Source organism: Musca domestica, unplaced genomic scaffold (genome assembly GCF_030504385.1).
Source record: "Musca domestica strain aabys unplaced genomic scaffold, Musca_domestica.polishedcontigs.V.1.1 76, whole genome shotgun sequence".
Taxonomy (NCBI): Eukaryota; Metazoa; Arthropoda; class Insecta; order Diptera; family Muscidae; genus Musca; species Musca domestica.
In genome coordinates, this window is record NW_026712396.1 from 1,764,710 (window position 1) to 1,789,167 (window position 24,458).

Sequence of the window (24,458 nt, forward strand, 5' to 3'; positions counted from 1 at the left end):
GGATAATTTTTTTCTCGGACTTTTTTCGATTTAACACCTGAAAGTGAAAAAAATGTATGTTCTAAAAATGAAGAGATTTCGGGGAAAGTGTCAAAGGGGGAATTATTTTTTTTATGTTTATGTTTTTTTTTATATTTTTTAATCTAATATTTTTTTATTTATAATTTATTGTTATTCTTTTTTTTTAACATTTTTGTGTTAATGTTTTTTATAAATGCAATTTTTTTAAAAATATTTTTTTAATATTCTTTTTTTCTTCAAAAACTCCCACAAATTTCTCTGCCTCCAATCATTTCATAAAGAATTCAACAGCATTCAATGTGTTTAAATTCAAATTCCCACATTCCAAAACATCGCTGATGTCTTATTACATTTTGAACCCACCCCCACTTCACAGTCATCGAAAATTACGAATTAATTCTTTTCATTATTCCTTTCGATGGCGCATAATTTAGAGAACAATCTAATTTAAATGACCATAAATGTCTTGAGTTAATTCCACATATTTGCCGCCGACACCCCATTTGCTGGAATGGAAAGAGACAAAAAAAACAGCAGCCATGCAGTAGCAGTGGTAAACTATTTTTTATTGGCAGTTAAAACCATTCGAGTTGTATTGAAGTTTGCCAACTATGTATGAAGTTGTTGAGGCGAGTGCGTGTGTGTGTGTTGAGAATGTGTGCGTACACAGGGGAAAATGAAAAAACACGTAATTTCTAAGAAGTCTGTATAAAATATGTAAACAATGAGTTTTCAAATATATTAAAAAGTCCCCGCTTAATTTAAAATATAGGTATAAAAATCCACCCTTATATAAAATATATTTAAAATTAAAAATATTATATAAAAATTAATATATAAAATAAATCTGTTTAAATTATAAAAATTATTTTAAAAAATTAACTTTTATATAAAAAATATTTTATATAAAAATTATAAAAAATTAATATATTATATAAATATATATAAATCGTAAAAAATATTTAAAATGTCCACAATTGTATTAAAGATAAAAAATACTTTAAATAAAAATTAATAAATAAAATAAATATATATAAACTATAAAAAACATTTTAAAAATCTACCTTTATATAAAAAATATTGTATAAAATATCTATATAAAAATATAGAAAAATATATTAAAAAAAATTAAATATGGGTATAAAAATCCACCCTTATATAAAAAAATTTATATTAAAAATATAAAATAAAAATTAATATATAAAATAAATCTATATAAATTATAAAAATTATTTTAAAAAATCCACTCTTATATGAAAAATATTTTATATAAAAATAATAAAATATTAATATGTTATATAAGTAAATATAAATTATAAACATTATTTAAACAATCCACCCTTATCTAAAATATTATAAAAATTATTTTTATACAAAAAAATATTTTAAAAAATCTGATATAAAAAATATATTTTTAAATATCCACACTTTTATGCTAAATATTTTTTTAAAGATCCACACTTATATAAAAATATTTTTAAAGATCCACGCTTTTATAAAATATTTTTTAAAATTCACGCTTCTATAAAAAGTATATTGTATAAAAGAATTGTTTAAAAAACCCATGTTTATTTAAAAAATATTTTTAAAACACCACACTATAAAAAAAAATATTTTACATAATTTTTTTGCTTTAAAAAATTTTTATTTTTATTAAAAATATTTTATATAAATGTTTTATTTTAAATAATTTTTATTCAAAAAAATATTTATATAAAAAATTCTTTTAAAAATCCACGCAATATTATATTAAAAATTTTTATTTTAAAAAATGTATATTTTTATTTACGAAAAATATTTTTATTTTGTATAAACTTTTTATTTAAAAAAACTCACACTCATAAAGAAATATGTTTTTATTTTGTATAAACTTTTTATTTTAAAAAATTCACGCTTATAAAGAAATATGTTTTATAATTTTTTTATATTAAAAAATTCACGTTTATAAAAAAATATGTTTTATAATTTTTTTATTTTAAAAAATCCACGCCTTTAAAAAAAATATGTTTTATTTTTTTTTATTTTAAAAAATCCACCCTTATATAAGAAAATATTTTATATAAAAACGAAAAAACCCACGCTTACATAAAAATATTTTTAATAATCTATGCTTCTATAAAAAATATTTTTAATAATCTACGCTTCCTTAAAAAAATATTTTTAATAATCCACTCTATAAAAAATATTTTTAATAATATACGCTTCTATAAAAATATTAAAAAAAACCACGCTTATATTAAAAAATATTTTTGAAAATCCACGCTTTTATAAGAAAATATTATATAAAGAAAATTGTTCTAAAAATCCTCGCTTTATAAAAAAAATATTATATAAAAAAATTGTTGAAAAAATCCAAGCTTATATAAAAAATATTTTTAAAACACCACACTTATAAAAAAATATTTTGTATTCATTTTTATTTTAAAAATGTTTATATACATTTTTTAAATCCACGCCATATTTTATATAAACTTTTTATTTAAAAAATACACGGTTATAAAGAAATGTGTTTTGACAATTTTTTATTTAAACAAATCCACGCTTTATAAAAAATATTTTATATAAAAAATAAAAATCCACGCTTCCATAAAAAATATTTTTAATAATATAAAATAAATATAATAAATAAAAAAATAAACTAAAAAATATCTAAAAAAACACGCTTATTTAAAAAAAAAATTTTTTAAAGAACCACGCTTTTATGAAAAAATATTTTATATAAAAAAATATTTTTAAAAATCCGCGCTTTATAAAAATTGTTTAAAAAATCCACGCTTATATAAAAATATTTTTAAAACACTACACTTATAAAACAATACTTTATATAAATATTTTATTATAAAAAATTTTATTTTTATTAAATAAAACGATTTTATATAAATGGTTTATTTTAATTTTTTTTTTTATTTTAATTTAAACAAAATATTTTATCTATTTTTTTTTTTCAAAATTCGCGCAATATTTTTTTTTATAAATTTTTTATTAAAAAAAAATATTTTTATTTAAAAAACAGTATCTTATAAATGTTTTATTTGAAAAAAATATTTTTATTATAAAAAAACTATTTTATATATATATATTTTTTAAATCCACACAATCTGTTATGTAAATTTTTTATTCTAAAAAAAATCCACACTTAAATAAAAAATATTTTATATAAAAAATAAAAAAAAACACACTTTAAAAAAATATTTTATATAAAAAATATTTTTATTTTAAAAAATTCACGTCTTGAAAGTCTACGCTTATAAGAAAAAATTATATTTTGAAAAATCTATGCTTATAAAAAATATGATTTTAAAAATCCACGTTTATAAAAAAAAATAATTTTAAACAAGAGATATCTTAAAAATTAAAAAAAAAATATTTTTAAAAATCCACTTTTTTAAGGGATATCTTAAAAATCATTTTAAAAATTCCAACAATTTAAAGAGACTAAAAAAATGTTTTTTTTTAAATCCACGCTTATGATGGGTCTATTAAAATTTTTTTTTTAAATCAACCCATTTAAAGAGTATTTAAAAAATAGTTTTAGAATCCAAGCTTGTGGTTGGTCCCTAAAAAATATTTTAAAAAAATAATAATTTTTTCAGTGCATGAAAAAATATTTTTTTATTTATTTATTTTTTTTAATGAATGCATATAAATTATACTTTGCATGCATGCATTCATGCCTTGTCTATTCATGCTGCTGTTACATGTATGGTCGTCGCGTAATCAGGGTGTAACAACAATTACGCGTTGTGCATGATTTTCATTTGCTATTCGCCAACAACAATTCGAGATCTGGAAAATTGAAAAAAAAAAAAACATCAAAGCTGTTACGGCAACAAACCGTGGGCCCACACTGTACAGTACTCCTCCAACGATGCCGCAGAAGAGAAAAAAAAAACAGCCAAGCAATGACGACCATATGTCATGGCTGTACTCCATAAAACCGCGTATACACACACACACATGCAACCAACTACAAATGAAAATGGCATAAAAAAAATCCATTTTTTGTTTTTGGCGAAAAACCACACACACAGCCACAAAGAAAAACAATTTTATTTCCATAGTTTATTTTTTAATTTTAACATAGACCTCAAATTATATGTTTTTTGGTCGGGAAATTGCAAAAAAAAAACAGAAAAACAACAACCGAAAATTTGCACCGTATGAATTTTCCATGGTTCGGAATGGTTGTTATTGTTTTCCCAATTTTTTTTATTTTTTTTATTTTTTGATTTTCAGTTTTCCTTTGCGCTAACAATGTTGTTTATGAGAATTTTTGTATTTTTCGCATTAATTGTGGCTGATGCTCTAATATTGTTGTTGTTGTCGGTGGTGGTGGCGGTTATGGTGTTCAGCCGGTGCATTGTAAACGATTGAAATATCCAAGCGTCTGTATCTAATGCCAAATATGCATTGGGCCCAGACTCTACCAGATGCAGAAGCCAGTCCACCAACCAGCCAGCCAGCCAAGCAGCCATCATCGAATCAAGCATTGCTTCTTAAAGATGTGAAGTTGTGGTGTTTGGTAACCAGCGCACAACAACAAGAAAACAACAACTACACCAAACAACGCCAACAAATAAACCTGTGAATGGGGTCTTCTTATTTCACATTTAATTTAAAATAGAAACCGAAGTTTTTTTCCAGCCGAAGTTTTTTTTTCCAATTTTTTTTTTCGAAAATTTCCCGGAGGGTATGATAAGTTTCGGCACGATCCCATCCTCTATATAACTTATGCCTCTTCTCCTTCTACCCTGTTTGAATCCACAAATATCTTCTCTTGATGTCTGAGAAACTGTTCAGATCTCCTCATCATTTGTGCGGCACGATTCCATCCTCCGTATAACATATGCCTCACCTCCTCCTACCCTATTTGAACCCCTATAGATCTTTTCTTAATCTCTGAGAAGCTTTGCAGATCTCCTCATCATTTGTGCGGGGATGTCTATTATTGGTCCATACAGAACTCCTTACATTCATGTTGGAATGGTTCCACCATTTTCTCTCATCTCTTCCAGCCGAAGTGTTTTCTCTCCAATTTTTTCGAAAATTTCCCGGAGGGTATGATAAGTTTCGATACGATCCCATCCTCCATATAACTTATACCTCTTCTCCTTCTCCCCTATTTGAATCCACAAAGATCTTCTCCTGATGTCTGAGAACCTGTTTAGATCTCCTCATCATTTGTGCGGCACGATTCCATCCTCCATATAACATATGCTGCACCTCCTCCTACCCTATTATAACCAATATAGATATTCTCTTGAGCTCAGAGAAGCTGTTGAAATCTCCTCATCGTCTGTGTGCGGGGATGTCTATACTTGGCCCTTGCAGAACTCCTTATATTCATGGTGGAATGGTTCCGCCATTTTCACTCACCTCTTCCAGCCGAAGTGTTTTCTCTCCAATTTTTTTCGAAAATTTCCCGGAGGGTATGATAAGTTTCGATAGGATCCCATCCTCTATATAACTTATGCCTACTGCTCCTTATTTGAATCCACAAAGATCTTCTCCCGAAGTCTGAGAAGCTGTTTAGATCTCCTCATCATTTGTGCGGCACGATTTCATCCTCCATATAACATATGCTGCACCTTCTCCTATCCTATTATAACCCCTATAGATCTTCTCTTGGTCTCTGAGAAGCTGTGCAGATCTCCTCATCGTCTGTGTGCGGGGATGTCTATATTTGACCCTTGCAGAACTCCTTATATTCATGTAGGAATGGTTCCGCCATTTTCTCTCATATCTTCCAGCCGAAGTTTTTTCTATCCATTTTTTTTTCGAAAATTTCCCGGAGGGTATGATAAGTTTCGATACGATCCCATCCTCTACATAACTTATGCCTCTTCTCCTTCTACCCGATTTGAATCCACATAGATCTTCTCCTGATCTCTGAGAAGCTGTACAGATCTTCTCATCATCCTTGTGCGACACGATTCCATCCTCCATATAACATATGCCTCACCTCCTCCTACTCTATTATAACCCCTATAGATCTTCTCTTGATCTCTGAGAAGCTGTTCAAATCTCCTCATTTTTGTGCAGGGATGTCTATACTTGGCCCTTGCATAACTCCTTATATTCATGTTGGAATGGTTCCGCCATTTTCTCTAATCTTTCCGGGGCCCGGTTATTTTCCTTCTTTGGATCGAAATTGTTCCATATCGTGATGTCATCCTTGTATTCAGTTTCCATTCTCTTATGCCTCTCCTCCTCTACTATACGAACCCCAATAGATCTTCTCTTGATCTCTAAGAAGCTATGCAGATCTCTTCATCTTATGTGCGGGGATGTTCATTCTTGGCTCATACAGAACTCCTTATATTCACGATGGAATGGTTCCACCATTTTCTGTCATCTCTTCGGGGCCCGTTTATTTCCCTTCTTTGGATCTAAATTGTCTCCCATTGCGATGTCATCCTTGTATTGAGTTTCCATTCTCTAAAACATATGCCTCACCATCTTCTCCCCTATTCGAACCTTTATAGATCTTCTCTTAATCTCTGAGAAGCTGTTCAAATCTCCTCATCATCTGTGCGGGTATATCTATAATTGGCCCATACAGAGCTCCTTATATTCATGTTGGAACGATTCCATTATTTTCTCTCAACATCCCCTCTTCGGGGCTCAGTTATTCCCCTTCTGTGGATCTAAATTGTCTTTCATCGCGATGTCACACTTGTATCCAGGGGAGGAGATCCTGGAATGGGGTTACTGGTGTCGGTGTGTTATTCCCCTGATATCTTCTTCTCCTCTTATGAATGATGTTAAGATGTCTTAATTAAGTGGGGATCCCATCGTCGAGACGTTATCTGTGTTTAACGGAAGATCTGTCCCAATTTAAGCGACTTCGAGAGTCTACTGCGTTAGGTGAGCTCCTCGCTAGGGTTTACCAGCGTTCGAAAATAAACAGTATGGTACTGTACCATAGTGTTCTGTACCGTTCCGGTTTACACAGGATCTTATGTGTACATGATTTTAGAGCCGGATCAAACACTAATCTGGATTTCGTATCAACAGAACCTGCATCACCAAATTAATGGCTACGAACCCCTAAATACTTCGCTAACTCCTACCAAAGACGAGGTGGTCTAGGAATGCCTTTCTACCAAAGATGAAGAGGTCATGACTTCCCACATCACTCAACAGAATTCCAAAAATGTCAACGCGTTTCAAACCTTCCCTAATTGTTATCAGGAGGTCATCGTTTTATTTTGAGGAACCATAAGGGGTATCAGACTTTTAAAAAGTTCTCCATCAAATTCGCCACACCGGCGTCAATGACAAAAATAATATTTGGAGTACGCTATGGCTTCAAGTTGGCCCTCCCATACTTGCTCGAATTGTTAAGGGAGATCTTCTGAGATTCGAAAAGGTCATTCAAAATCCTAATCAAAAAATAATAGCTTCGCAGATGTCGGAATCGAAGAGACGAAGCTCCTATACAATTTGGAACTATGCTGGTCTTCTCCGTATTCATTCGAAGGTCTAGCTTAGTCATTTTTTTCACTACATTAAAAATTCTCGGGCATTTGGATCTCATCCCAGGTAAACTTTTAGGAACCCAGAATTACCAAATCGGAATCAGCAACAAAAGTTTTCTTCTTCAACTTGCTTGATCTTGAGGATCTTGTGAGATCCGAAGAAGCGAAAATGAACGTGGATCAATTAGTCACAACTATAAAAGTTTCCGAAACGATGAGACTGAGCCCGCATCCTACTTGAATATTTACCCAATTACTGTTTATTCCTTCAAACGTCTATGCTCATTCGCGTTTTCATTTTTAATCTCTATTCTATAGTCGTTGGAGTCCTTCGAATGATTTGTATTGGCCTGGAGTAATTTTAAGCCCAAGCGATCACAGTATGACAAATTTGGAATCAACGAAAATAGTTATCTCCGTGGTATATCTCTTCAAATTGAAAATTGAGACCTCATCGGGTTGGAAGAAGCGTTGACAGGGTTGGATCAATAAGTGGCAGCTGTAAGAGTGTCCGATACAAAGAAAAAGAGCTGGAATTCTACCTGGATATTTATCCAACTACTGTTTAATATTTCGGATGTCTATGCTCATTCGTGTTTCCATTTTTATCTCTATTTCAGAGGCGATGCACTCCTCCGAATGCTTTGTATTGGCTGGAGTCATTTGAAGATAAATGATCACAGTATCCCTAATTTGGAATCAACGACAACAGTTATCACTACGGTATAACTCTTAAAATTGTAAATATAGGTCGTGTGGAGTTCGAAAAAGCAAAGGCAGGGTTGGATCAGGTTGCGGCTCGTCTACGACTTGAATATTTCTCCAACCACTGTTTATCCCTTCGGATGTCTATGCCCATTCGAGTTTCCATTTTTAATTTCTATTTTAGAGTCGTTGAACTCCTCCGAATGATTTGTATTGGCCTGGAGTCATTTGAAGCATAAATGATCACAGTTTCTCTAACTTGGGATCAACGACAATAGTTATCTCCACAGTATACCTCTTCAAATCGGAAATATTGGTCATGTAGAGTTCGAAGAAGCAATGACAGATTGGATCAATAAGTGACAGTTGTAAGTTATATATTTTTCCAACTATTGTTTATTCCTTCGGACGTCTATGCTCATTCTCGTTTCCATTTTTAATCTCTATTCTAGAATCGTTGGAGTCCTTCGAATGATTTGTATTGGCCTGGAGTCATTTCAAGCGTAAATGATTACAGTAACCCTAATTTGGAATCAGCGACAATAGCTATTATCTTTTCAATTGCTTCCAGATTCGCTGGAAACCTAAAGCTTTTTTCTTGAACCTTTTTTCTCAACCCAAAATTACCCAATCTCCCTCGTCGTTTCCTCCAAAAATAATTATCCCAAAAGCGATTTACACCTTTAGCCTTTAACCACACATATATTTTTGCGTTGTCGTTTTGGAAGAGGCAATCTTTCAGCAAGTGCAATATTTCTACGTGTGTGCTTGATTGTCAAATGAACGGCATCTTGTTTATCGGCTCCGAACGAGTGTCTAACTCAAAGTGTATGCTGTTGCATGTTGCAGTAGATATTTATTTTTTTTCTCCATTGAAATTGAAAAGTGCGTATCTTGATATTGCAAAATTTGTACAATCTTTTGTTGGTGTGCTACCATATTCCGCACTTGCCATGAGCTGGAGCTGGATCACAACGGTGAACGTAAATATGGGCTATTGCATTACAGAGTTTTCCATATAAATTTGTTTGCGTTTATTTTTTCCGACTGCAAACTCATTCACATCACATCGATTGGAGTGGAATCGACAGACCGGCAACGGAAATGTGAGTTCTGTGTGTGTGTAATGTTTTGCTTAGAGATGTCGAAATGGAGGAGAATTAAAGTATTCGAGGTTTCGGAAGTCATTACTTCTATTACCAGGCATCTATAAAGCTCCTCATTTTCTAAAATGGAAACTACGGAGAACCTAATACATAAACAAGCTTCATGGAGATTTTCCGTACCCGTATGCAAGTTTGTATCTTAATCTCTGAGGAGGTTTGATCCTCAATCTCTGTGGAGATACTCAACAATAAAACAAATTATTTCTATCTTCCAGAGATACCAAATCATTACTTTTCGTTCCAGGCATCTATAAAGCTCCTCACTATCTAAAATGGCTACTACGGAGATCTTAATACAAAAACAAGCTCCATGGAGATTTTCCGTACCCGTATACAAGTTTGGATCTCAATCTCTGTGGAGGTTTGATCCTCACTCTCTGTGAAGGTTTGATCCTCAATCTCTGTGGAGGTTTGATCCTCAATCTCTGTGGGTGTTTGATCCTCACTTTCTGTGGAGATTTTCAACAATAAAACAAATCATTTCTATCTTCCAGATATTACAAATCATTACTTCTCGTTCCAGGCATCTATAGAGCTCCTCATTATCTAAAATGATTACTACGGACAACCTAATACATAAGCAAGCTCCATGGAGATTTTCCGTATCCGTATACAAGTTTGGATCTCAATCTCTGTGGAGGTTTGATCCTTACTCTCTGTGGAAATTCTCAATAATAAAACAAATAATTTCTATCTTCCAGAGATTCGAAATTCGATCCTTCCCTACTCAAAAATCCCTACTTTTAAAAAATTCCCCCACATCGACATCCCAGATATATATCTGTGCACATATATCTTTTTCCAACGCTTCAATTTCCATTGATTATGGCTGCGTTGAATGCGAATGCATTGCCTCCGCTGCGTTCGGCAAACGATTTGTGATTTGCTTGCAACAATTAATTAGCCGCCACAAAGCGTATTACAAAATCGCTGTTATGTTGCTGTTATTTGTTTTGCGTTTCTCCTTTTTTTTTTTGCCTTTATTTAAAACTACAGATTTTCCCATTTGTTGCAAATTTTCCAATGAAAATCAATGGGTTTTGTGTAATGTTATCTCTATTATATGTTTGCTTGGAGAGAAGTGCAGTATGTCGGCATGTGGATATATATGATGTGGAGCATATGTTTTGTAATTTTATTCCAGTTGAGATTTGTTTTTCTATAACATTTCCGCTGCGATACGCTATGATTTCTATTTTTTTTTTCTGAAATTGAACATTTGTTTTCTACGGAATTTTCTATTGTTTTTTTTTTTAAATACGAAGCCAATGAGTTAATTGTTAAATAATTTGTGGTTTTTAGATACGATTATAACCCAATTAATGGCAAAGAGGAAGTTCGGCGGAAAAAAAGAAACCACAAAAATTATAAAATGAAAAATTATGTTGACGAACTTTTTAGGATCCATTCATCATCACGAAATCGACACTTAAAAAACTTCAAAAAGAAACTCTTCTAATCATTTACTGGGAGGTCTACCAATGCAAAATCGATGGAAACTTTAAAAAAATCATGAACGGCGTCAAAGACTCCGAATTGTACGAACTTCAGCGTCACCGATTCGTATAATTGATAGATCCTGCTCAACAACTCGAACCCCATTTCTTTCAATTTAATATCTGTTGGGCATACTTTCCATAGGACCCTACATCATCGCATCCAAGCTCATCACAGTCGTAAAATCCCTCGAAAAGTTTACACGTACCTCAGCACCATAGAATCCTATCATAACTTCTCATCAGCGATTAGTAAGCGATTAACCCAGTATCGATTCGCTGAAGTTCCCCTTGAACTCGACACCATTGAATCCTAACTCGGGCTTCTTTGGCAAAATTTACTCGGACTTCTGAATCCGCACTCTTAAAACCTCTCAATTGCTTTCAATTTAACATCTGTTCAATATCAATTCGTTACAATTTCCTTATATCTCTACATCATGGAATCCTAACCCATCACAGTCGTAAAATTCCTCGCAATAGTTTACTCGGACCTCTGCCTCCATTAAATCCGAACCTCTCATACCTTTTCAACATTGATTCGTAGTTTCACTAACGATTTGAACCTTAGCACGACATCGTATCTTTAGAATTCCCTTCGACAAGACAGCGTTGGATCCTAACTCCCCAAAGTCTCGAACTTGTTTCGCAAAACTTACTCGGACTTCTGGACAATTGAATCCACACTCTTAAAACCTCTAATACCTTCCAATTAAATATCTGTTCAATGTCAATGCGATATAATTTCTTTAGGACTCTACATCATGGAATCCTAACCCATCACAGTCGTAAAATTCCTCGCAATAGTTTACTCGGACCTCTGCCTCCATTGAATCCGAATCTCTTATACCTTTTCATCATTGATTCGTAGTTTCACTACCGACTCGAACCTTAGCACGATATTGTTTCGTTAGAATACCTATTGAATTCGGAAGCATTGGATCCTAACCCACCAAAGTCTCGAAATTCTTTTGTAAAATTTACACCGACTTCTGGACGATTGAATCCGCACTCTTAAAACCAGTGCTTCCAATTTAACATCCAAACTCATCACAGTCTTAAAATTCCTCACAAAAGTTTACTCGGACCAAATATGTCATCCTTCTCTGGCGGCGCTATCTTACAGACCTTGGACAGTTTATCGTTCATAATTTCTTGTCACTTCGGCACTACTTCCACCAGACATTTTCATCATCATTTGAGCTTCCGTCAACATCTTCTTATTTCAGGGACGCAGATTGTGACTTCTGTATTTCTCCACTTGGATTTCGCAGTGGTTGATGTCTGCTCCTTTAAGTCTCCAGGTACCATTTAATCCGAAGAACTTATTCGTTTTCATCACTGATTTGTAGTTTCACCATAGTCGTGAACCTTAACACGATATGGATTCGTTGTTTCGCAAAATCTACTGGAACTTCTGCACTATTAATCCGATCTTCTAAAACCTCTACATCATCGTTGAATCGATCTCCTACACAATACTTTCAAATCACGACAGCATTGATTCTATAGTCTCGCCATCATTGACTCGGTCTCCTGCACCATACTCTCAAATCATCACAGCATGTCCCTATCGTTGGATCCTGATATCCTCAGCATTGATTCGTCTATGCCCAACCGTTCTATATCTCAACCATGTCTGAAGTTTTATACACGTCCAGTGGTTGATCTTGACCTCCACTGCATTAATTCGGTTGCTTATACCCATTCTATCTTCGATTTAGGATTATGTGGACTAAGAAAATACTGTGCTAGAGTTTGGAAAACGTACACATCTTTGAGTCCTAATGTTATCTGCATCGATTCGGTTGCTTCCACCTATCCGATCAACGATTCAGGATTTTGTGGACTAACAAAATATGTGAATGATGTCCAGAGTTTTGTATCCATCCCGTCGTTGAATCTCGATCTCCTGGCAACGATTTCGTTGCTTCCAACTATTGTATCATCTATTCCGGATTCTCTAAAGTAACAAAACATATGGCGAGAGTTTTGCAATCGTTGAAATCTGATCCCCGCAGCTCTAATTCAATTGCTTCCCACCACTCTATCAACGATTCAGGATTCTATGGACTAACGAAATATGTGAATGATGTCTGGTGTTTTGTATACATCTCAGTCGTTGAATCCTGATCTCCTTTGCGATGATTAGCTGGCTTCCAACTAACCCAGAAACAATTTGGAATCCTGTGAACTAATAAAATCTCTGAGTTATGTCTAGTGTTTTGTATCCATCCCAGTCGTTTAATCCCGATCTCCTCTACAATGATCCGGTTGCTTCCAACTATCATATCATTTATTTCGGATTCTCTAATGTAACAATACATGTGGCTAGAGTTTTGCAAACGTTGAATTCAGATCCCCGCACAGCTCTAAATCCATTGCTTCCTACCATCCCAGTCGTTGAATGCCGAATTCCTCCGCATTATTTCGGTTGCTTCCTATCATCCCATCGCCGGTTGGGCTAACAAAATATCGCAATCATATTTGGCGTTTAAAGTACATCCCAGTCGTTGAATCGCGATCCTCGATTCGGATGCTTCCAACTATCCTATCATTTATTTCGGATTCTATAAAATAACCAAATTTACGGTTTGAGTTTTGCAAATGTCGAATTCTGATCTCCGCAGCTCTAATTCCATTGCTTCCAAGCATTCTGTCAACGATTTAGGATTGTATGGACTAACAATATATCTGAATGATGCCTGCAGTTTTGCATTTATCCCAGTCGTTGGATCGCGATCTCCTCTGTATTGATTCCGTTGCTTCCAACTATCATATCATTTATTTTGGATTCTCTAATGTAACAATACATGTGGCTAGAGTTTTGCAAACGTTGAATTCCTCCGCATTATTTCGATTGCTTCCTATCATCTCATAGCCGGTTGGGCTAACAAAATATCGCAATCATGTTTGGCGTTTAATATACATCCCAGTCGTTGAATTTGGAACTCCTCTGCATTGATTCCGTTGCTTCCAACTCTGTGGACAGATTCCAGATTCTGTGGACAAACTAAATGACTTATTTGTGTCTGAAATCTACCATACATCCCAGTCGTTGAATCCTGATCTCCCCTGCAATGATTCGATGGCTTCCATCCATTGTATCCTCTATTCAAAAAAATATATTGGTTTCTTTTCGTATATTCAAGGCTCTAATTGCCTTATTTAAAATCTGTAACAAGCAAATAGGACTGTCGATGTCTCCCCAACATTTCTTCAAACCGTCATTGAATCCTGCCTGTCCTAATCTCCTGTAGAACTTCTACAAACTTTATTTTCTCATACCAGATTTTCCAGTGCTCAAATCTTACTCAGTTCCGGATCCACATATTAGACATAGTGACATTTTCGAACTTTGGACACCTGCAAAGCTTTTTTATTCGGAACATCATTAAATTCTGCCGACCGTAAGATCCTGTGCTCAAAAATTACTCGGTCGCGGATCCACTAATTGGACTTAATGACATTTTCAAGCTTTGAATTGTTGTAAAACTTTTGATTCGGATCATTATTGAATCCTGTCGGACCTATTTTTTTTAAAACTTCTAAAAAACCTTTATTTTCTTAAATCAGATTCTTCAGAACTCCCATAAGACTCTTAAATATCTATTAGACCACCAACGACTTCCAAACCTTCCAACAATCACTCTCTTAATCTCTCCATTACCCACTCAGTTCCGGATCCATATATTAAACGCTTTGGCATTTTCAAACTTTGAATTCTTGGAAAGCTTTTTATTTGGATCATCATTGAATCCTGTCGAGCCCGATCTTTTTTAGAACCTCTACAACCTTTATTTTCTCAAATCAGATTCTTCAGAACTCCCACAAGGCTCTTGACAAACTTTCACACCTTCAAGGACTTTCAAATCTTTCAACAACCACTCTCTAAATCTCTCCATTACCCACTCAGTTCCGGATCCATATATTAAACGCTTTGGCATTTTCAAGCATTGAATTCTTGCAAAGCTTTTTATTTGGAACATCATTGAATCCTATCGAGCCTGATCTTTTTTAGAACCTCTACAAAGATTGTTTTCTCACATCCGATTCTCCAGAACTCCCACAAGGCTCTGGATAATCTTTGAGACTTTCAACGACTTCCAAATCTTCCAACAACCACTTTTTTTAGTCTACCCATTACCGCCAATTCTAGCAAAGATTTTTATTTGGATCATCATTGAATCCTGTCGAGCCTGATCTTTTTTAGAACCTCTAAGCACTTTATTTGCTCATATCCGATTCTCCAGAACCCCCACAAGGCTCTGGATAATCTTTGAGACCTCCAACGACTTCCAAATCTTCCAACAACCAATTTTTTAAGTCTACCCATTACCGCCAATTCTAGCAAAGATTTTTATATGGATCATCATTGAATCCTGTCGAGCCTGATCTTTTTTAGAACTTCTACGCACTTTATTTTCCCACATCAGATTCTCCAGAACTCCCACAAAGCTCTGGATAATCTTTGATACCTCCAACGACTTCCAAATCATTTAATATCCTCCTTTTTAATCTCCCCATTACCCATTCCAGCCGCTACCAACAAAATACTGTATCACTTTCATCATGGAGGAGAGCTCACGCTGAAGTGTGAAGAAATTAATGTCTGTCTTTAGGTTTTCCAAAGTTAATGGCAAAATAAAACCCCCCCAGTTGATATGTTCCACATTGTGCCACATAAAAATTATCCAATTGACACGCAATGCTGTTGGTCCATCGAATCATCAGTCAGTCAGCCAGCCAGCCAGGCGTATTATCAATTCATTTGGGCGTATGGATTGCATGTCTTCATAATTTCTGTTTTGGCCAAAGGCAGAGATCTTTAAAAAAAAATATTGGCAGTTGCTGGAAAGGCATAGCTCGGGGTTCGGTTTAAGTGGAGCTATGCTACATATTTTTGTTATTTATTGTTATTATTTTTTACGATTTTCTGTTGTGGTTGTTGTTTGATTTTCCCTGGCAAAATTTTCATTGCTGACATTTGCTTAGAGTCTCATATTTATTTGCCCATAACATTCGCAATCAATTAAATTGAATTTAACTTAAATGCAATTGGAATGGCGGCGGTGCTGGTGGTGGTGGTGGTTATGGAGATAGAGATGGTTATGACTGCAGCGGCAGCTATGGCACGACATGCCATACTACACACTGGGGGAGTAGTCACGGAGGTAAGGTATACAGGCAATTGATGATGTTTATAGTTAGTGTTGGTGGTGGCAGTGTTGTTGGTTGGTTGCTGGGTTGGGGCTGTGCCCAGCTGTCACGTTTCGACTACATCACAAAACAAATCATATGAACACTTTTCGAACAACAACAGCAACAGAAGAAAAAAAATCCGACTATGTTTTAAAAACGGACTTGATTTAGTAGCCAATCTTAGAGCCCTACCCAACCCAAAACTAGATGTTCATGCAAGCTCCAAACGTTCTTTAAATGATTTGATATTCTTGGCAGGCAAGTTATATGGAGATATTTGTTTGTTTGTTTGTCCCAAAGAGGTTTTCCCCTGCCATCAAATTAAGGTCACATCCATTATGCCCACATTAAGCTTAATGGGATGGCTTAAATCAAGGAGATACTTTTTTTTGGGGTTTGAAGGAAAGGCAGTAAATATGACAAATTAAGGTAGAGGCAAGTGGAGATTAAGCTTCAATATTCAAGGTAAATTGATTGGATTTCAATTGTGCCAGATTTCGAAAATTTGGTAAACTTCCGAGGATATTCTATGGGTCTTTAAGATTCTGGTGATTCATAACTCCTGATCGATCTGAATTGATAAGGGTGCTTCCTCAAACATGGCTAAATCGATTCGATTCCATGGAGTAACGAAATATTGCAATCAATGAAGTTCCGATCTTCTCCATTCGTTTGATTCGTTTGCTCTTAACCATCCCAGTATCGATTCAGGATTCCATGGATTAATAAAATATCCCATTCATAGCGGGATTTTTGCAAATATTCCTATTCCGATGCATTGATTCCTTAAAAAAATATCTCAATCATTTCGTTGAGACCGATTCTTCTCCGCATTGATTTGGTTGCTCTCAACCATCCCAGTAACGTTTCAGGATTTCATGGACTAATAAAATATCCCAATCATAGCGGAATGTTTGCAAATGTTTCTCTAGTTGTATCCCGATCTCCGCCGCATTGATGTTGTTGCTTCCAACATGTCAGGAGTCTATTTTTATGCGTCTAACGTTGAACGCTGGTCTCTTCTGCATTGATTCGGTTGCTCTCAACCATCCCAGTATAGTTTCAGGATTTCATGGACTACTATAATATCCCAAACATGTCTGGAGTTTTGCAAACGTTCCTATATTTGAATCCGGATATTCTTTCCATTAATTCCGCCTGGGTTTGTTCATATTTCTATCACTGAATCTTGATCTGATCCGGATTGATTCGGTAGCTTCCCACCAACCTATTATCGATTCTTCGAAAAAAATATCCCCATAATTTCGTTGAGTCCCTAACTTCTCCGCATAGATTCAGTTGCTCTTAACCATCCCAGCATCGATTCAGGATTCCATGGACCAATAAAGTATCCCAATCATGTCTGGATTTTTTCAAACGTTCCTTTAATCGAATCCTGATATTTTTCGCATTGATTCTGCTGCTTCCAACATGTCTGGAGTCTTTCATGCGGCTATCGTTGACTGCCGGTCTCTTCTGCATTGATTCGATTGCTTCCAACTATCCTGTCATCGATTTCATGGACTAACAAAATATCTCAATCGTTTCGTTGAGTCCCGATCTTCTGCACATTGATTCGCGATCTTCTGCACCATGGACTACTAAAATAATATCCCAAACATGTCTGTCATTTTTGAAGTTTAATATACGTCCCGTGTTTGATCTCGTCTGCATTGATCCTATATCTCAATCGTGTCAGGATTGCTTTTAGCTATCGTATATCATCGATTCAGGATCCCGAACTCCTCTGCATTAATGTCTGGAATTTTGCATATGCCCGTCGTTTAATCCCGATCTCCTCTGCATTGATTTGGTTGCTTCCAACATCCTATTTTCTTCCTTATTTGTTCAGTTGCTTCTGTGGACTTTTTCGAATTACCAACATGTCGTTTGTTCATAGGTTTATCGCAGAAGTTATATTGCAAACCTCCCTGCCGTTGAATCGTGACCTCCCCAGCGTTTTTGATATTACCATCGAATCCTACAATCCCATCAGAACTTATCACCCTTTCTTCTTTAACATTAGATTTATGATTCTTCATTTCTGATAGAGTTCGGATCCATATATAAGCCGTAATGAAATTTTTTAGGTATTCTCGTTAGAGGTTTTTTTTTAAGTTTTGCAAGAGCAGATAGTTAAAAAATTTTATCATGACATATATATATGGGTCCGCAACTACCAGAAATGAGCCTTGACGAATCTTTTATGAAAATTGAAAGTGAGAAAAGCTCTGATGGAGACTAGGATCCACGGAATACGATGGTAATCCGGATTAACTTTGGAATCAACTTCAATTTGGACATCTGCCACCATTTAACCTAAACAAATCTCCTAGTTCTCAACTCGTTCCGTAACGGTATTCCTATAAATTTTTAGCACTTACTTCTCTACGTTTTGCTGACCATTTTTGGTATATCAGAAAGCCTTTGTGGTTAAATGGAACTCCATCCTCCTTCTTAGAATTTTGACACTCCCTATCATATCTATAATGAGAACTCCCCAAAGAGGTCTCATTCTCTTCTCTTCAATTTTTTTGGCTTTTAATGAATTTTTATTCTGAACTTACCTAAATGGTTTTTAGATTCTCTTCAATCATTTGCAGTTCGGGTTGCTTTGACGTTTATCATTCGAAAAAAATCTGAAAGTAAAACAAAAAACACACATAGAATAAATTTTAGATTGTTTGTTTAAGACATACTTAGCAAACAAGAATTTTTCAAATTCATTTCATTACACAAATGACATACTCACACAAACAGAGAGAACTATGAGTCAAGATCTAGACAAGCGTGGTTGAAATAGCTGCTAGTATTTGAGGTGGAATTTCGTTTTCACATATGAATTGTGAGAATACCATGAGATTTATAAATGATAGTTAAATGAGAACAATGGAAACGTGTAGAACTACTTAAGAACAATAAATTATAGAGAATGCTAAGGGTCAAGAAGTGTGTGGGAGGGAGGGCAAGGAAGAAAGCAATTATTTGTAAAGTAAAGAGGGTGCTACGGAGATCTTAAGGCCATGACAAATCTCTGATTCATATTCAGGAACTTCTTTAAAACCCCTCGTAGATAATTAGCATAGCCCATCACGGACTCGAAGCCTCAACCATCATTGATACGGACCTATATTGAATTCCATCTTTTGAAACGAGTCGGATCTCCACTGAACTGGAATAATAGGGGACAGTTTAATCCCCAAGAGCAAGGCAGCCAATAATTAAATTTTACAAGATTTGATTAAATATAAAAATATTACATTCCGATTTCTATTTTGTCTTCTCAAGTTCTTGCCAAAAACAGGCTCGTATATCATCCTGGCATATTTTAAAAATTCAGAAAATATATCTTTACCGGTCATGCAGGACCACCGTAAGAATATCTACTTTTGTATAAATCCGTTAAAAACGCTTATGACGGCTATATCCGGCAGCGAAGATCTAAAAAGCCTAAATAGGCTTTGAAATGTATTAGTGTGGTACCCTATTTGGGAGGTCCACAAAATTCGGGGAATGCTTCGCCATATGGTGGATATAGCCCTCCTCCGACAAATATTATTTCTTGTATGCGATTTTAATAGTTCCCGAAAGAATACATTTTTCAAAGAGGGGTAATGACTTTCCCTCATTCTCTCTTCCAACGGGACAATAAAATATTTATTGGACACTCTCTCTCTCTCTCCCTCTGTTGAATTTTCTTCTTCCAATTTTACTTTCGTCTATTTCCATAATTTTTCTGGGCAAACATGTCTCACTGTTTCCTGGAACGATCTGAAAACAACCACTTCCCTGCAGAATTTATTCCAGTCTGGGGCTATAATGGTTCCCGAAAGAACATATTTTTTTAATGATAGGTAAAAGCTTTCCCTCTCTTCCTTACGGGACAATAAAACATTGAATCATCTCTCCTCTCCTCCAAAAACCCACTTTCCCTCTACATCCAATGCTCTCTGTTTAATTTTCTTCTTCCAATTTTACTTTCGTTTATTTCCACAATTTCTCTGGCCAAACTTGTCTCACTGTGTCCTGGAACGAACTAAAAAGAGCCATTCACCTGTATAAGTGGTTGGAGTCTGAAACAGTGATAGTTCCCAGAAAAATATATTTTTTAATGAGGGGTAAAAGACTTTCTCTCTCTATCTCTTCTAACGGCACAATAATACATTTATTGGATCCTCTGTCCATTCCTCAAAAAACTCACTTTTCCTCTGTTTCAAATGCCCTTTGTTTAATTTTCTTCTTCCAATTTTACTTTCGTCTATTTCCACAACTTTTCTGGGCAAACTTGTCTCACTGTGTCCTGAAACGAACTGAAAACAACTACTTCCCTGCAGAAGTCTGAGACTATAATATTTCCCGGTAGAATATTTTTATTTATGAGGGAAAAAGCCTTCCCTCATCCGCTCTTCCAATGGCATAATAAAACATTTATTGGATCCTCCAAAACCCCACTTTCCCTTTGCACCCATTTTCCCTCTGGCGAATTTTCTTCTTCCAATTTTAATTTCGTTTATTTCCACAATTTTTCTGAACAAACTTGTCTCACTGTGTCCTGGAACGAACTGAAACCAACAACTTCCTTGCAAAAGTTGTTCCAATCTGAGAATATAATAGTTGCCGGAAGAATATATTTTTTAGTGAGGGGTAAAAGACTTCCTCTCGGGACAATAAAACATTTATTGGATCCACTCCTCCAAAAACCCACTTTTCCTCTGTACCTAAGGCGCTCTGTTGAATTTTCTTCTTCCAATTTTAATTTCGTCTATTTCCACAATTTTTCTGGGCAAACTTGTCTCACTGTGTCCTGGAACGAAGTGAAAACAGCCACTTCCTCTCGGGACAACAAAAAATTTATTGGATCCTCTCTCCACTCCTCCAAAACCCCACTTACCCTCAGCACCCAATTTTCATTTTCCAATTTTACTTTCGCCTATTTCGACAATTTTTCTTGGTAAACTTGTCCTGGAGCGAACTGAAAACAACCATTACCCTGCAGAAATTGTTCCAGATTGCACACATTTAATATTGGCAAATTATGGCACCATAAAAATGTACACATCTTCATTGGAACTTCATAGAACTCCTCGTAAAATAGTTGAACCTCTGTGTAACTTCGAAGTCCTTTATCGCTTCTCATTTTTTTCAACCATTTGCATCTCTCCTGAACGGAAATTTTAAAGACCTTCGTTAGACATCTCTCGAATTTTTGAATTTTTGCCAAGAGTCTACTCTTAACTTCCCCCCTCAATAATTATCTCAGGAACGCTCAACGCACCTAATGGCAGATACTTTTTCATAATTTTGGGCAAACAAAAACCATTAAAAATTTCGCAGTCTTTAAAATTTTTATTTTCCTCCAATTATATTTTTTTTGGGTAATTTACCCACTTCTCTCTCCTCAGCCATTATCTTCTAACTCGCATTAAGTGTTCACTCAAAACACATTAACAAATAATTATACAAATCTTAAGTTTATTTTTTTAATGTGAGAGAGCGTGTTTTATGTTTGTGTGTTTCTACACGTTTGCCATTAGTTCCACAGTTTCTTTTTATTTTGCTGATATGTTTTTTTTTCTTCTTCTCGTTTTCTTTCTTTCCTTTTTTTTTTTTTTTGGATCTTCTTCAGCACCTGTAGATGGCACAATTTCACTAATTGCAATGGTAATGTGTTAATAAAGATATCTGGCAGATTAAAACGCTGCAATCACATACATTCATCGTAACGAAATGAAAGTTGTAAAAAACAACAGAATTTTTAATTGAAGATAAAAAATGTGTGTGCAAAATGATATGTGAAAATATTCGGGGCTCTATGGAGATCCATGGAACACAAATTGAAATCAATTGAATTCCCAAGAGCAACACATATATTATTTGAAACCTTGGAAGGTATCATTTAACGTTACTCATTCCTACTTCTATTGATCTTGAGTTCCGCAATTCGCACCTTCCAGTGCAACTTTCGTTAGAAAATTTAAAGCTGTTTATTAGTTTTGTAATTGTAACTTTGGAAGTAAGAAATTGGCATTACTGTTTCGTTACTGTGATGATCTTGAGGACAGTAAATCGATCCTTCCAACACAGGGTATTTCATTAGAAATTTTGGCATATGTCCAACTTTGAAGCCCTTTACAGCTTCTTAAACCATTGCTAACTTTATGCAGCTCATTTTCTACAATTTTTGATTGAAAATACCACCGCTTTGTCTAGTTAATCCTTTTTAAGGGAACGGAACTCTTGAACGATTTTTTGTTGTTGATTTGCCAGCGAGTTCTTAATAATCTAACAAAAATGATGGAAATCTCCTCATCACCGTCGTTTGATCTACCTCCTACGGCGAAAAGATTCTCTTAAAAATATTTCCTAAATCATCGATTTGAAACTTAAAAAGGTTCGGCAGTTCAGTGGAACTCAATGCCGTTGAATCCACTATTTACGGGGAACTAATACTTTTCAAAATTCTGCCCCAGTTGCGGGGGATCCATCATCAACCATTTCAACTCGTATTGTATGCATAATTTTGGATTCAATCCGCTTCCGAACTCTACGAATTGGGTGCAATTGAATTCTCAAGGACGGAAGAACTCCATAACATCGCTTCGTACTTGAGTTGATATTTACGTTAGCAATTCTTCCACAGGTTATTTGGAGCTTCTTAGAAGTTCTCATAAAATATTTGGACTTCGATCCGACTTTGTATTAATTAATCACTTCTCTTTTTAAGCTAACGGAACTCTTGAATGATTTTTTCACTCTTGGTGATTTGCCAGCGATGTCTTGATCATCTAATAAAAATGATAAAACTCTCCTCATCACCGTCGTTGGATCCACCTTCATTGATTTGAAAGTTAAAAATGTTCAATGCCGTTGGATCCAATACTTACGGCGAATCAATACTCTCACATATCTGCCCCAGTTACTGGGGAACTACCATCAACTCGCATTGAATACATAATTTTGGATTCAATCTGCTTTCCAACTCTACGCATTGTGTGCAATTGAACCCCGATTATCGATTCGTACTTGAGTTAGTCTTTACGTTAACAGTTCGTAAATTCTACCTCAATTGATTTGGAGCTACATAGGGCTTCGCACAAAATCTTTGGAATTTGGTTCGACATCGAAGTCTATTATTGCTTCTCAAACTTACATGATTTTTTTCCAATTCGTAATCAAACAACTGTTAGTTAAATAGAACATTTACTCAGTGGAACTCAATGGCGTTGGATCCCATCCCTTATGCGAACCGATACTCTTCAAAAACTTACTCCAGCTAATGTTACCTCCGGCGCTTCTTACCAACTATTGAAACTCGAATAGGGTACTTTATTTTGGATTCAATCTCCCGCAGTTGAATTTCCTAGAGCAACATATCAATTAGAACTTTGGACGGTTATGCTCTGGTCGGTAATGTCTAGATTCTGTGAGAACCTATTAAAAATCCAAAAGAGGAACATAGGTAATTTTTAAGTTCTTGAACCGATTAGGGAAGTTTGAATTCCAGATAGAAGAAAAAGCCCAAAGCAGCCCGGGATACATAGCTCTACGGACATAGTTATTTCCGAAAGAATTAGTTTAAACGCGGAATATGTGGATCTCCTTATTGGCGCGCAGATCATACCTACTTTTCGATGGATGAATCTTAGATCCGAATTGGAAAAATGAACGGACGCTTGTTCTTCTCCAACCACCAACGTTCCAAAAGTTGTAGCATCAGAAGAAAACTGGACTGTAATATCTAGATTCTGTGAGAACCGATTAACAATCCAAAAGGAGAGACTTAAACGACCCATTAAGGCCTCAAAACCTATAGCGGAGTTTTAGCACTATCTAGAAGAAAATGATCCTAGCTGCCCGAGATACAGATGCTCTCCGGACATAGTTATTTCCGCAAGAATTTGCTTCAACGCGGTGTATGTACCGGAATATAGATGCTCTCCGCGAATAGTTATTTCTAGAAGTGTTAATTAAATCGCGCTATAAGTAACAGTTCTTTTTGGGAGGTATGAAGAAGTAGACGTGCAACCGTTTAATGAAATGTAGGTCAGAAAAGGAAGAATAAACAGAATGACAATTTTTAGCACCAGAACAAACCAGGACTGTAGTATCTAGATTCTGCGAGAGGACGCAAGCTAGAAGCAAAAAATCTTAGTAGCCCGGGAGTCACCTCGAAGTAATACGAAAATAATGCCAAGATATTCGTCAATTTCTGAGATTGGACCTTAGGGTTTTTAGCCACGAAGATGGAACCTGACAAACCATAATATGCGATGCCTCACGAAAATGCGTAAATAATATTTTTCCGAACTTCACCCTGAAAAAATAATTATCCACCTATTCTTCTCTCTGTTATCTCTTTCAAGACAAATTTCTCTCTCTTTCCTTCT

General features: G+C 35.0%; 1 protein-coding gene across 8 annotated transcripts in view; it reads right to left on the bottom strand.

The window, feature by feature from the left end:
* The window catches only part of LOC101901348 (uncharacterized protein CG43427), a 320,227-nt gene that overhangs the window by 163,083 nt on the left and 132,686 nt on the right, over positions 1–24,458 (bottom strand). For 7 of the 8 annotated variants that reach the window (XM_011292032.3, XM_059130537.1, XM_011292034.3 and 4 more), the window contains exon 3: positions 18,639–18,710. The exons of the other annotated variant lie outside the window; for it this stretch is intronic. The gene's annotated coding sequence lies outside the window, so the exon portion shown is untranslated. The remainder of the gene's footprint in view (positions 1–18,638; positions 18,711–24,458) is intronic. 8 annotated transcript variants of the gene reach the window in all.